Genomic DNA, 14,286 nt, shown 5'->3' on the forward strand with positions numbered 1-14,286 from the left:
AGTTAATTACACCCAAAAACACAGGGGCCCTTATAAATTAACACTTTGTAATTGAAGAAAGCTTTAACTAAAGGCAATTAAACCCAAAAAATTCATCAACTCCATCCACAAATGCACTTAACAATTAAGCAAAAATGCAACAACCCACCGAGATTGTAAATGAAGTTCAAAACAGACTTGTAATATCATTCCAAATTACAATCATATATGAACTTTACAATTACAATCATAAACAAAAACATACGGTTATGCATTCATTACAGAAATTACAACATGATACTACAAAAAAATCAAGGAGAAATGCTACACACATTTGTAGGCGCCATGGTCCTTGATCATGAACGCTCGAACATAGCAACCTCGAATGCTCGTCCAACACGACCGTTACACTGCACGAACACTGCGTACTCAAACTCAGTGATCGCCTTGGTCACGAATACCCCAATAGTACGAACAACCTCCACAGAACCTTGACAATGTCGAGTTGAGTATGACACCACCAAAAAGGCTACCTTGGTATTCTCGGTGTGAGAATCCAGAGGATGGGCTCTGTGTGGACTTGGTTTGAGGCAGAAGATGGAGGAAACAACAGTCGTGTAAATGATTGAGCAAGTGGGAGAAGGCCAAACCTATCGTATAGGTTGATGCCCAATCATTTAGCAAAAACTAAGCGATCATTTAGCTCATCGCTTAGCTAAGTCCCTATTGCCTACAAACACTACACGATCGTTTAGCTAACTCCAAGTTGTCGCTTAGTAAATCCTATTTACTTGACAACTTTCATGAGATTATTTTCCAAGAGAGAAAATCTCAAATTCACAAAATTTAATATTACTAAAATTAGAAAAAAAAAATTCCCTTTTATCTCACGATTACCATGAAACCACCAATAACTTCCTACTCAATTGGTTATTAGAGAAAAATATTTAATTATCCAATAATTGATATTATTATAAATATAAATGATAAAAAACTTATCATACTATATTTATAACCTATAGTTTTAATATTTCATCTCATGAAACATATAAACCATAGCTCTTTTTCTATTCCATGGTACTTAATGTAAATCTCATTTACATTAATCCTCCACTAGATGTATCTCATACACCATACCGATCATATTATATATAATTGAATTACCTCTTGTCAATTTGAACATTTCAAATCAACACCAAAAACTGATCCTCAATTGAATCCATTGAGCTATCAATGAGACCTTATGAACCTGTAGCTCGAAGCTCCAACGGTACGTGAATAACTGACTAAACTCTTTAGTCACGGGATCCACCATCCATTAATTGTCAGGCACTCCACTAAAGATCGACAACTGAACTCTCCTTACCACATATATATTATATGTCCATCTTAACCAATCAGTAGTGCGACAACCCTTCGCAGATCGCTCGTAAATACAGCTAGGTCAATAACCATTATGCCCCTGTAGTTACATCTAACTTTTTAAGTACCATTGATCCCTCTAATGAACATAAGTCATAGTCCTACTATGACTGAGTTCTCTCTTCCAAAGAGAAGTTGTGGCCACTATGTTCAAGCCTTGGAATTAACCTTTAAGGGAGCAATCTCTCTACTTATCCCTACTTCGGGAAAGAAGTAAATTTCATCTTGTGGATTGAGTTCCCAGCACCCAAATCAGACGAGTCCCCAAAAAGGTAGGCATGTTGAGTTGGAAATCTGGCCACTCTCACCCATACTAATCAAATGACCACTTTTAAAGGCTGGATTTCCTAAAACACTCAGGATTGAGGTCATGTCACATATGGTCGTTTAGGTGAGATGTAAGTCTCTAGTATCAACGGCATTATATGCAGAGTCTAGTCATCTAGTGGTCTGATCCTATACAAACTCTTTGTATAGGACACCTCCACTCACATGTCTCCACATGAATGGTCAGGATCTACCATCTGTAGTAGTTTACAACACGTGCAAACCTCTGCAAAGCGGGTCGTATCCGTAGTGTCACTAGGATCAAGTATCCCATCTTAATCCTTATACTACAAACCTATTTAGGTTATCACTTAAGGCATGATCCACTTGTATATCACATATACATACTTAAGTTTATATAAGATAACCATTGAGCTTTGTTTATTGGATACGAGTAAATGTCAAGGTGAAATAACATTTATTTTTCCGGGTACTTTCCGATTACAAAAAAGTTTCATGTCTTAGTGTTTCATTCATACATGGCTTTGATTGAAAAATAACTTTTTATAACAAGTCTCAATTGAGTGATTGTTTTATTTTGATATGTGATGCGACCCTTAAGACTGTTGAGAGTAGAGAAAGTATTCGATGAATAGAGTGAATGATTGTTTTATCAATTTCCATGACTAAGTGTAATCTTGCTCCGGACGATCAAGTCTTAAGTTGGGGGTGTTTGTTAGCTCTCAAAAAGAGCTATTATTCCTAACTTAATTATGATTTGTTATCGAATTTTACGTGTTTATGTCCCTATTTTGTAGGTACCGAGCAATCATGAGGTAGAATTGGTGATTTAGAGCCAAACGAGGTTAATTTGAAGCAATTAGAAGTTGATTTAAGTATTCGGGCTTCAAAGGAGTTGAAATTGCTAAATTACCATCGAGTACAATCGCCCATCGAGTCAAATTCTACCAAGTAAACAAGCATTGAGCATCGAGAAAACGAGTGGCGAGTAACGAGTTTCTGGCAGAACACTTGAATCACAACGCTCTTCACAAGCCTTAGTCCAACGCTCATTCAACGTGTTGTTATGTGATTGTTGTTGATTGTGTGCAGAGAATACTCGAGAAAGATACACAATCAGGCCAGGGTGATCCAGCTGATAGGCTAGGGAGATTACATTTTGTTATGTAATTGTTGTTGATTGTGGAATTGTTTTCCCAAAGATGAATTTCTGAAATCAAACTTATGTTTGTATAAAGTTGCCACTCACTAAGCTTTGTAGCTCACGTTTTCCATGTTTTATCTCTTCCTCCCTCCCCACCCCCCTCCCCCCCCACACAAGTAGCGGAGGTTGAGGAGTTCCAAGATGCTGTTAAGGTCAAGGTCTGCCACAAGCTACAGTCACACTTCCAGTTGTTAATGTAAACTTTGTAGCTAAGCCAAAGAGTTGTATAAACGCTATGCTATTGGTCATGAAATGAGTTAGTCAAATAATTGTTGATTACATCTTTGGCTTAAAGTTTACTGAGAGTAAAGAGGTTCAGATAGGTAGTAGGTATCACAAAAGAGTGGTATTTGCGGCCCCTCATGCCTCTCCTCGGGTCCAAGAGGTAGGCGCAAGGCGGGGTGTGACAGACCCAGCCATAGAATAGAGACATGTAGGGCCTGTCTCTTGAGGCTAAGCATTTAAGGGATTTCAGGAAGTTTGACCCTCGCTCCTTTGATGGATCGTTGGGGGACCCCACTAAAGCAGAGATGTGATTGTCATCTATTGAGACAATTTTTCATGTGTTCGGAAGAGCACAAGCTCCAATGTGCAGTTTTCATGTTGACTGGCAACGCAGAAATTTGGTAACGTTCAGCAAAGAAAATGATTGATACTGGTGGGGAACTTGCAACCTGGGAGCAGCTCAAGGAGCGTTTTTATGAGAAGTATTTTTTGGCCAACACCCGGTACAACAAGTAGGCAGAGTTCTTGAACTTGAAATAAGGAGTTATGTCGGTAGAGGAATATGAACAATAATTTGATAAGTTGTCCCACTTTGCTCTTGAACTAATAGCCACCGAGGTAGCGAGGACAGAGAGATTCATCTAGGGTCTGAGAAGCAGACTGTGAGGTATGGTACATGCCTTGGACCTCAAGACGTATGCTTCGGCACAGTGGGCCACCGTGAGGATTGATGCTGACTCCCAGGCGAGACAAGAGTACAGGAAGTCGCTCGGGATTGGGACCTTTGCAGGTCAGAAAAGAAAGGCTAAGCCCAGGGCTCCTGAGCATCAGCCAAGGAACCAGAACACAGTTAATGCTTCAAGTCAGTGGGGACAGCAGGGCTCTCAAGTTGTGACTATTAAGGAAGATAGGTCGATCTGTACTACTTGTGGTAGGCGACACTAGGGACATTGCCTAGTCGGCTCTGGGGTTTGTTTTCGATGTGGTCAGAAGGGGCATATGTCAGAGAAATGCCCAAGGAGGAATGTGCCTAAACTCAGGGGTCAGCACATAAGCTCATTTCAGGGAGGCCCGAGTCATCAGCAGCAGCAGGGTAGGGTATTTTCTACCACTCGACACGAGGTCGAGAAGTCAGGCATAGTGATGACAGGTACACTTCCCATTTTGGGGCATCATGCTTTAGTTTTGTTTGACTCTGGCTCTTCGCACTCGTTTATATCTTCCATATTTGTAAGGCATGCCATGTTAGAGTCAGAACCTTTGCCTTTTGCAATGTCTATTTCCACTCCATTAGGAAAGATCATGTTAGCTACAAAAAAGATAAAGGCATGTCAGGTAGAGATAGTAAATCATGCATTAGATGTGTCCTTGATAATTTTAGATATGCGTGATTTTGATGTGATATTGGGCATGGATTGGTTAGCTGCTAATCATGCCAACATAGATTGCTCCCATAAGGAGGTCATCTTTAACCCTTCTACAGAGGCCAGTTTTAAGTTTAAAAGGGTTGGGATCGTGGTCCTACCCAAAGTGATTTCAGCATTAAAGGTTAGTAGACTGTTTGACCAAGGAGCTAGGGCTTTATGGCCAGTGTGGTTGACACTAGAGAGGCTAAAGTCACCTTGACTTCAGAGCCAGTAGTGAGAGATTTTCCAGACGTCTTTCCAGATGATCTTCTCGGACTACCCCCCCAGCGGGAGATAGATTTTGCTATTGAGTTGGAGTCAGGCACAACCCCTATTTCGAAGGCTCCATACAGGATGGCACCAGCAGAGTTAAGGGAACTTAAGGTCCAATTGCAGGAGTTATTGGACAAGGGTTTCATACGCCCTAATGTGTCACCATAGGGTGCACCCGTTTTGTTTGTGAAAAAGAATGATGGATTGTTACATCTGTGCATTGGTTACAGAGAGTTGAACAAGGTGATCGTCAAGAACAAGTATCCCATCCCCAGGATTGATGACCTGTTTGACTAGTTGCAGGGAGCTACGGTGTTTTTAAAGATTGATCTCCGGTCAGGACACCATCAGCTTAGAATAAAAGACGGTGACATACCCAAGACAGCTTTTCGTTCAAGGTACGAACATTATGAGTTCATAACGATGTTGTTTGGTCTGACGAATGCCTCAGTAGTGTTCATGGATCTAATGAATAGGGTGTTTAAGGAATTCCTTGACACCTTTGTGATTGTTTTTATTGATGACATCTTGGTTTATTCCAAGACAAAGGCCAAACACGAGGAGCATTTGCGGAAAGTTTTGGAGACGTTGAGGGCCAATAAGTTATGTGTTAAGTTTTCTAAATGTGAGTTTTGATTGAGGCAGGTGTCCTTTCTAGGGCATATAGTATCGAAGGAAGGCATCTCTGTGGATCCTGCAAAGATTGAGGCAGTTACAAGCTGGGCTCGTCCAACCACAGTCAGTGAGAAGGAGTTGAACATGAGGCAAAGAAGGTGGTTAGAGCTGGTGAAGGATTATGACTGCGAAATTTTGTAACACCCAAGAAAGGCAAATGTAGTGGCAGATGCCCTAAGTAGAAAGGTGACTCATTTAGCAACCCTCATTACGAGACAGACTCATTTGTGCAATGAGCTAGAGTCGGCAGAGATTGTTGTGGCAGTGGGGAAGGCCACAGCAAAATTAACGCAGTTGTTAGTGCGACTGAGTCTAAGGCAAAGAATTATTGATGCGCAGCGATGTGACCCTTATCTGAGGGAGAGAGTTCGTAGGGTGGAGTCAGGCCAAGAGGGCGAATTCTTGATATCAGCAGAAGGTGGTCTCTTCTATCAGGGATGTTTGTGCGTGCCAACAGATAATGATATTAAGAATGAGTTGTTGTCAGAGGCTTACAGTTCCTTATTTTTTATTCATCCTGGCAACACCAAGATGTATCAGGACTTGAAACATTATTAGTAGCGGAATGATATGAAAAGAGAGATTGCGAAGTTCGTCAGTGAGTGCTTGGTGTGCCAACAGGTGAAAGCCTCGAGGTAGAAGCAGCAGGCTTGTTACAGTCATTGAGTGTGGCAGAATGGAAGTGAGAGCATGTGTCTACGGACTTCGTTGTGGGGTTACCACGGACAGTCAAAGTTTTCACTGTAATTTGGGTTATGATAGACAGACTTACAAAATTAGCACATTCATACCTGAAAAGTCCACATTTTCAGTAAATAAGTGGGCACAGATATACATGAAAGAGGTCATGAGATTACACGGAGTGCCATGTCCATTGTGTCGGACAGAGACCCTCATTTCACGTCTAACTTCTGGAAGAGTCTTCAGGCAACTTTGAGGACCCGGTTGGATTTCAGTACAGCTTTTCACCCACAGACTGATGGGCAAATAGAGGATTGAATCAGATATTAGAAGACATATTGCGTGCCTGTGCCATAGAGTTTTCAGGAAGTGGGATGCTCACTTGCATTTAATGGAGTTTGCTTATAATAACAGCTACCAGTCCACTATTGGGATGTCGCCATTTAAGGCCCTATATGGAAAGAGTTACAGGTCTCCTGTGTGTATGTGGTAGGAGAAAGGAAATTACTAGGACCTGAACTAGTGCAGACCACGAATGAGGCAATACAGAAGATCAGGACTGGTATGTAAATAGCTCAGAGTAGACAGAAGAGCTATGTCGATGTGAGACTAAGGACCTGGAATTTGAGACTGGTGTTAAAGTGTTCTTAAAAGTGGTACTTATGAAAGGTATTCTGAGGTTTGACAGGAAAGGGAAGTTGAGTCCGAGATTCATTGGACCTTTTGAGGTCTTGGAGTGAATTGGCCCCGTAGCTTACCGTTTGGCATTGCCTCCAGCACTGTCTTCAGTTCATAATTTCTTCCATGTTTTGATGCTGAGAAAGTATGTGACAAACCCGTCCCATGTAGTTGATTTTAAGCCCTTGCAATTGAATGACAACTTAAGCTACGAGGAGAAACCTGTAGAGATTCTCGCCAGAGAGGTAAAGACATTGCGCCGCAGGGAGATTGCATTTGTGAAAGTCCTATGGCAGAATCACCAGTTCAAGGAGGCTTACTGATTAGTTAGATGTTGTGTTTCCTTCGGGATTCACCAGGGGTTGTGTTTCCTTCGGAATTCATCAGGGGTTGTGCTTCCTTCGGGATTCACCAGGGGTTGTGCTTCCTTCGGAATTCACCAAGGGTTGTGTTTCCTTTGGGATTCATCAAAGGTTGTGTTTCCTTCGAGATTAACCAAGATTTGTGTTTCCTTCGGGATTCACCAGAGGTTGTGGGTCCTACAGGACTTACTAGAGATAGTGGGCATACTTAACTACAGTAGGGCATAAATTAGATTTTTTCATGTATGTATGTATCCCATGAGGACTAGAGAAGTTTATATGTTCTACCAGATGTAGGCATCTCGAGGACATAGACCTAGCCTGACCCCAGCAGTGGGGTGACTTACTGAGTATTTTATACTCATCCTTTCTCATGTTATTGTTTCAGGTAAAGGTAGAGATGCACCGACAATTGACAAGTGAAATCCGTAATTGAGCCACTAGGACCAGTTTTATGCTTCTGCTCATGATATTTAGATTTCTTTTCATATTTTTTAACTTTCAGTTTTGATGTTTGAAACTTACTATTAAGATTTGTTTTCAGACCTATTTATTATCATTTATGATTTATAGATACCCTATCATATGTTTTTGAATATCTGAATTTAATAAAGGTCTTTTGAGTTCAACTCATTTATTTAGCATTTATTTCACTATAAAAGGATGTCGTTTTAAGTTTCATGCATGCATGCGTTTAGTAATGGCCTAATTTGAGTCCTAGGGGGTTGGGTCGTTACATTTCAGCAACGCGTTTCAGTTCACGATCTCTTTATTAAGCATGATTGATATGTATGTCTTTTACGTTTCAAAGGTTAGTCACTCATTGGGCTTCTAGCTCACCCTGTTTAAATATCTTCTTCACAGGTAGTGGTTACTCCCCAGAAAATGACTTTGTTGTTGCTCTGCCACTCAAGACCAAAATGTTAGAAAGTCTAGGCATGGGTTATGTATAAAGTGCATGTATTATGTCATGTAGGGACTTGTTGAGTGTGTTAGGCTCACTACTTATGGAAGTGTATATGTTGTATTATTGAAGAGTAATGTAGAACTCTGTTAATGATTATCATTGTCTTAAGTTATGGTTGAACATGCATTTCAGGAATCTAAGTCAGGTTAAGCAAGTTAGTAGGTAGTAAATACCAGCGAGAGGGTTGATAATTGCTGCAGTCACACCTCCTTACAGGTCATCTGGGAAATCTGGGAGGGGGTGTGACAGTCGCCCCCCTCAGTTCTCACTATCATGGGCTTATTTGTTCGATCAGGTCGGTTTGGTCAGTTCACTAAGACCAATTTGGTTTGATTTGGTGATATATGTACTTCTTCAATTTTTTGAACTATGATTTTCGATATATAGTATGATATTTATCTTCAACTTTTTATTTAAACTTCTTATTATATGATATATACGCTAATATATATTGCACATTAAGTCCATTTTTGTTTATTTGAAAATCTTGAGGTTTTAAAATGAATTTGAATCGCTCACATTAATTAAGAATTAGCGATTTCTCTTAGGAGCTTCTATTAAATTTTGATTTATTAGGATTTCTGGCTACTTAAATAGAATTTAGTCAATCTTACTAGTATATCTCATATATTGGTTAGAATATTTGTAAACATCTAAGACAATGTTCTAACGTATATTTAAAAATAACAATGAATCTAAACTATGATATATATGAGATAATAATGCAAAATATAAACAAACTCAAAACAAACAATGAACATAATAGACAAACTCAAATAAGCCAGACTATCATATAAATATTGCATTAGAATGACATACATATAAGAAAATCGGGAAATATATTTCAGACACAAGCGATACCTAATTAGAAGTGCATACATATCAGAATATCTGAGATATATACACCAAATAAACAATGAAGTATTACATGAAAACAAATAATATTAAAAAACAAACACCAGAATATATCACATAATATCAAAAGTCAAATATGAAAAACGAACTGGAAAACAAAATCATATTAAATGCATTTTATCTCTTCAATTTAAAATAAAAAAAAATCAAATCAAAGGCATCTTGAAAATGGGAAAAATATCATTTTAAATATATTTTCTTTCTCCAAAAAATTGATGCATTAAGTGATGTTCGTAAATATTAAAAAGAATATTAAAAAACTATAAATAAATGAAAAATGGTAGAATGGTCCAAAATTGATACTAAAAGCCTTTTTTTAAAAAAAAAATCAAATTTAAAGAATAAATGTCCAAAGATGACTTTTTATGTAAAAGTCTATATCTGTCTCTAGTCCATTTGGGCCAATTCCAAGAGCAAAGCCCATTGAAGAGTCCGCCGGAAAATGGTGGACTCGCAATAAATCCCAATTCGGCTGCTAGGGTTTTTGCCGCTCCCCAATCTTACTACTCTGCCTTATAAATTTCCATGTTTATGCCGCTTGTGTTTGTTCAAAGCGGAAAAAAAAAAAAAGAAAAAACAGATCTGCCACTGTGGTACCGTTTTCCCGTCATATTTTTATAGTTCGAGGTGCAATTTGATTGGTAGCTGTTTTAGATTCATCTTTTCGTTTATTGTAATCGAAGAATGTGGTTTCTGTTGTCTTCAATTTCTCATTGTCTTCGGTTTGATGATGAGTTTTGGGTTTGAATTTTTATTCTTCGAGTTCGATCCCCTCTCCTCCCCCCCCTCTTTTTTTTTTTTTTGTATTTTGCAAACTGTCCTTGGTCTGCCTCTAAGGATGATTAAAAAAATTAACTTTCGTTCTTCCGAGATTCTCCATGCGGAAACAATTTGGAGACCTGAACTGAAGAGGCTGTAACTGCACTTCTTTTTCCTGTCTTGATTTTGATAGCTTTTGGTTGCCTTGGTTATTTGTAAGTTTTCAGTGTGGAGATCTCTCTCCTGTTCTTTGATTTTTTTTTTTTTTTTTTTTTGCATATGATCTACTGGACCCTGATGATGAACATAACTGAAACTTTCGTTCTCCTGAGGCTATCAATGCTGAAATCATTGGAGACCTGAACTGAAGGGTTAAGATTATTTTCATGTTCTCTTGTGAAGTATGTTTAATTTTTCATGTTTTCATCAAGTATCTTATTGAGTATCTTTTTCTACAATGCCTAGCTATTCACAACTTCAATGGAATTATACATTTCCATACTTGTGAGGGATTTTTGCTTTCCTGGTTCCTATCTGGTAGGATTTTTTTGCCAAAAAAAAATAAATAAATAAAGAACTAAGGCTCTATTTGTTCTGTTTAGACTCCGATTGGTAAATGGGCCTGAGATTTTTAGTGGGCTTAAACATCTTTTATTCCAATTGGTGTGCCTTGTAAACATCCTTGCCTTAGTGCATGACTTTCCTCTTCTGGATTTCGTAATTTGATATTTGTCTCAGACACATTAGGGCTTAGGGCATGGAAGAAGATGAAGATTCCGGATAGTTCTTGAAAATTAGTCAAGTAACAATCTTAATGGCAAAGAAATCTATAACTAATGAAACGATTAAAACTTGTAGGGCCAACTTATGTGCTTAGATCAATGCTTTGGAAGTCATAGTGAGGCTGGATGTTTGAATTAGTGCTTTGTAATGCTATGTCTTCAAAAGATAAAAACAAAAGCTTTAGAAGGTAAAGAAAAAAAAAAAGAAAAGCTGTGAACTAGGGGCAGAGAATATCGGGACCGACTCCAAGCATCATTGATGAACTCTGATGAACTATCACAAGAAGAGAAAAATGAAGAGATGGAAAGAACAAAAGAACGGGAAACTAGAAGATGAAGGTAGGTGTGCAGCGCCCTCTCAGATACTGTTTTTCCTTTTATTTTCCTATCAACACATGGTAGTCGGCCGGTTTGGTCGGAAAATATAGTTTTGTTGTCGCTGATCAAGTGGTGGGCTGTGCACCAAAACCGAGACTGATATTGGTTTTTCGTGTTGTTTGAATATCATGAACAGGTATTTGAGACACGTTAAGGCTTAATTGTTTCTGTTTTCTTATTTTTTTTTCCTGGGTAATACTTGATTTAATTAAATTAATTGTTTACAATACGGTAGGAAGTGGATGTTTGTCTTTACTCAGGACATAGTATGAAATATTTGAAGCTCACAAATCTGTTGATGTAAAATTATATTTCGTTAGACATGTAATTTTCTCAAGTCAGATGATATATTTCTACCAGATGTGCTTCTTGGATTTTAAGTAACGACACTCCAGGAATCGAAATGAACTTGGAAGTGACACTTTCAATTGCAACAATAATTGTAAAATTCACAAGACCTAGAGAGATTTTATATCATGTCTAACTTACAATTAGCATCTATTTGTGCTTCTATTACAATGCTATGGATATCTTTATGCAGGTTTATTACAAGAACATCAGAAAAACAATTCCTTTATGCTGGCGGCACCTTTTTCCATTATGAAAGTCCAGCAAGAATGTGGAAGAAGAGGAATTCAACATATTCTTTCTTCCTTCAACTGTTTCATGCTCATCAACAATTGTTCTACACTTCAGAGAATCTCTAATATCAGTTTCATCAAAACATTTGACCCCATCAATGACATTACAGTTGAAGGAGTAGGATTCTTTACCAATGATAATCGCTCAAAGATTTGACCCATTGTGGACTTATTGAATTTTCTGATGGCCACGATGCGGTCAAATCTTTAATCTTATCGAGCGATTATCACTGGTAAAGAACTCGTTGCCATCTTGGTAATGATCTTGTTGCCATGAGTGCCATGAAAGTCCATGTTTTGATGAAACCTTTTAATGAACTCACAGTAGCGGAGAGAACTAATTATAAGAAGCTTGTGGGGTTGGAATCTGAAATGAAAAAAATGTTTACTCGGGATGGTCTGATTTGGGACCGTCAAGGAGCTAAAAGTTACTTTTAAAATCTCATAGATTAAAAATATATACTCAATTACACCAAGGACTGGAAGGTATTCATAATAAGGAACAAAAGTGTATTTTATCTATTCTAATATCTATTTTTTAGAATTTTATTTTGATCACTTTTTTAATATAAATTTTATGATCCAATCTTTGATCGTTGCTACAAAAATGCAATATTTACTTAAAATTTGTATAACTAACATATCAATCAAAAGCTAGGATATATCCTACTTCCATTCACAAATGGCATAAAAAAAGTCACATTTCAGGACCCATTGAATGTCAATGTGAAAAGCAACACGGGGAGTTCAAAGTGATTAAACATGATTTTGTTTCATCTTCTTTAGGTTTCAAAAACTAGGTTTTTTTGTCAAATCAATTCTATTGAACGCAATCAATGTGGATAAATTGTCCACGTAACTCACTGTCAAAGTGCTGCATCATGTAGTTTTGCGTACAACATGAAGCAAAGTAATCAAATCTACCTTTATTAACCAATTTACATTTTTCTTGGCGAAATTCTTCTTGAATTTCATGACTCCTAGAGAAGACTGCAAAACTTACCTGATTCATAATGTTGGATGATCTCACATAACACACATTTATCATGGAAAATGAGATTGAAGTTGCTAAGTAAAGCTCAAAGAATGGGGTCGAACAACTTGTGTATTTTGTTCATTGTAGATTTAAGATGATAATCAATAAGCAAAGGAAAATAAATAGTGTCTATGTATTTGAGAGTTTTTCTCTCTTTATTTCATTATAAATGAAATCTATATTTCACTTGTAGACAAAACATAATTCGTTGGCAATTCAATAGGTTCGTGGATAACACAAGGAACCCAAGGGCAGTCAGATTATGGGAGGGTCAATTCATGAGTTAACTAAATTACCAAAAACAAGTGTCACTCAACTTGGTCAAACCCAGAGGGCAAGCAAACCAGGCAAGCAACCCATGAATGCCAATCATCAAGAGTTGCCTTTATGATGGCACGTGTTAATGGTTCATTCGTTTTCTTTTACTATCGACTATCATCAATGTTAAGGGCAACAAGCATGTGACACAACCTAATTTGTCTCCAACCCCCAATTGAAGTATATACCGTTTGAGGCAATGTACACCCCTAGTACCTCCTAACTAACCTATTTAACTAAGCTGATAAGGAGAAAGATGGCATTGGCCTTGAGATTGATGACCTCCAGTAGTGAATAGGAGTTTTGAAACTTATCTTCCTTCACATTCAGATATTGGTCTTCTATTGAATGAATTTTTACCCCATGACTTGAAGCAAACCATGAAAAATATTATTGGAGAGGTCAAAAGAAACTACTTTAGTGATTGAATGAAATATCCAAAGATGTTTAAAAAGATGGTCCAATGTAGATGTTTCCAATTTGCAACAGAGAGAAAAACCATGACTTTTAATATAGCAGGTTTTTACACCAAAAGAATGCATTGACAATAGCTGATTCAAGGATTTCAAATGAAGATTTTGGCTGTCTTGAAATGTTCTAGCATTTATAAAACTGCAGTATCAATGCTAACCCATAGAGGTAGGTGATTGATCAACAACATCCTTAACCCTCTGTACCAGATGGGGGAACCTTGGATTAATGAAAAGCTTAGAACAATTTCTCGGCCAAGTCAAAGTGATAAAGGAGCAGTCAATCACGGTTACATATGTTGATCTAGTCTTCCTTTAACTATTGCCATATAAACAATGTTTCATAGATACCAAACAAAATGACTTTTGATTCTGCACAATCCCAAACAAGTGGGAAAGATTGCTTCTAGATCATCCTTGCCGATTGAGAAGGCTAACAATCATGAAAAGAGACAAGAAAACCTTTCAGTTTTAAACGTACTAGGCCAATATTATGTAAGTTTCCACATATCTCAAATATTTACAATCCAAAGACAAAATATAGAATACCAAGTGCAGTCAATCCATCAGTTCGGGAGGGTGAGATCTCTCCTTCAAACGTAATCTCCAAGTTTTGCATTTGCTTCTCCACAACTCAGGTTGTAATGAATTTGTGCGGCACCACGATCAACAAGCACAATGAGTTCCTCTTCACCTAACTTATCCTGTATTTCAAGGTTCATGGAGTCGCGAGGCCTACTACAACACTATTCAATGACAATTCTACTACCTCCCCTAACTCAACTGTATCATCTTCAGGTTAGTTTCCTTCTCACTCTGTCTACTTT

General features: G+C 37.9%; 1 long non-coding RNA gene and 2 other non-coding genes across 4 annotated transcripts; all 3 read left to right on the forward strand.

The window, feature by feature from the left end:
• Window positions 1–9,461: 9,461 nt before the first annotated feature.
• LOC120086672 (uncharacterized) lies at window positions 9,462–12,163 on the forward strand. Of its 2 annotated transcripts, none has more exons than XR_005484286.2 (2): window positions 9,462–11,130; window positions 11,536–12,163. It is a non-coding gene; the product is annotated as an uncharacterized LOC120086672 (long non-coding RNA). The 2 variants fall into 2 exon arrangements; XR_016531861.1 differs by having other exon boundaries at window positions 9,462–10,955.
• LOC120087425 (small nucleolar RNA Z159/U59) lies at window positions 9,904–9,989 on the forward strand. Its single transcript, XR_005484565.2, has one exon. It is a non-coding gene; the product is annotated as a small nucleolar RNA Z159/U59 (small nucleolar RNA).
• Window positions 10,125–10,208, forward strand: LOC120087426 (small nucleolar RNA Z159/U59). Its single transcript, XR_005484566.1, has one exon. It is a non-coding gene; the product is annotated as a small nucleolar RNA Z159/U59 (small nucleolar RNA).
• Window positions 12,164–14,286: the final 2,123 nt, after the last annotated feature.

Source organism: Benincasa hispida, chromosome 9 (assembly GCF_027475165.1).
Source record: "Benincasa hispida cultivar pf3 chromosome 9, pf3_genome.v1.1, whole genome shotgun sequence".
NCBI lineage: Eukaryota > Viridiplantae > Streptophyta > Magnoliopsida > Cucurbitales > Cucurbitaceae > Benincasa > Benincasa hispida.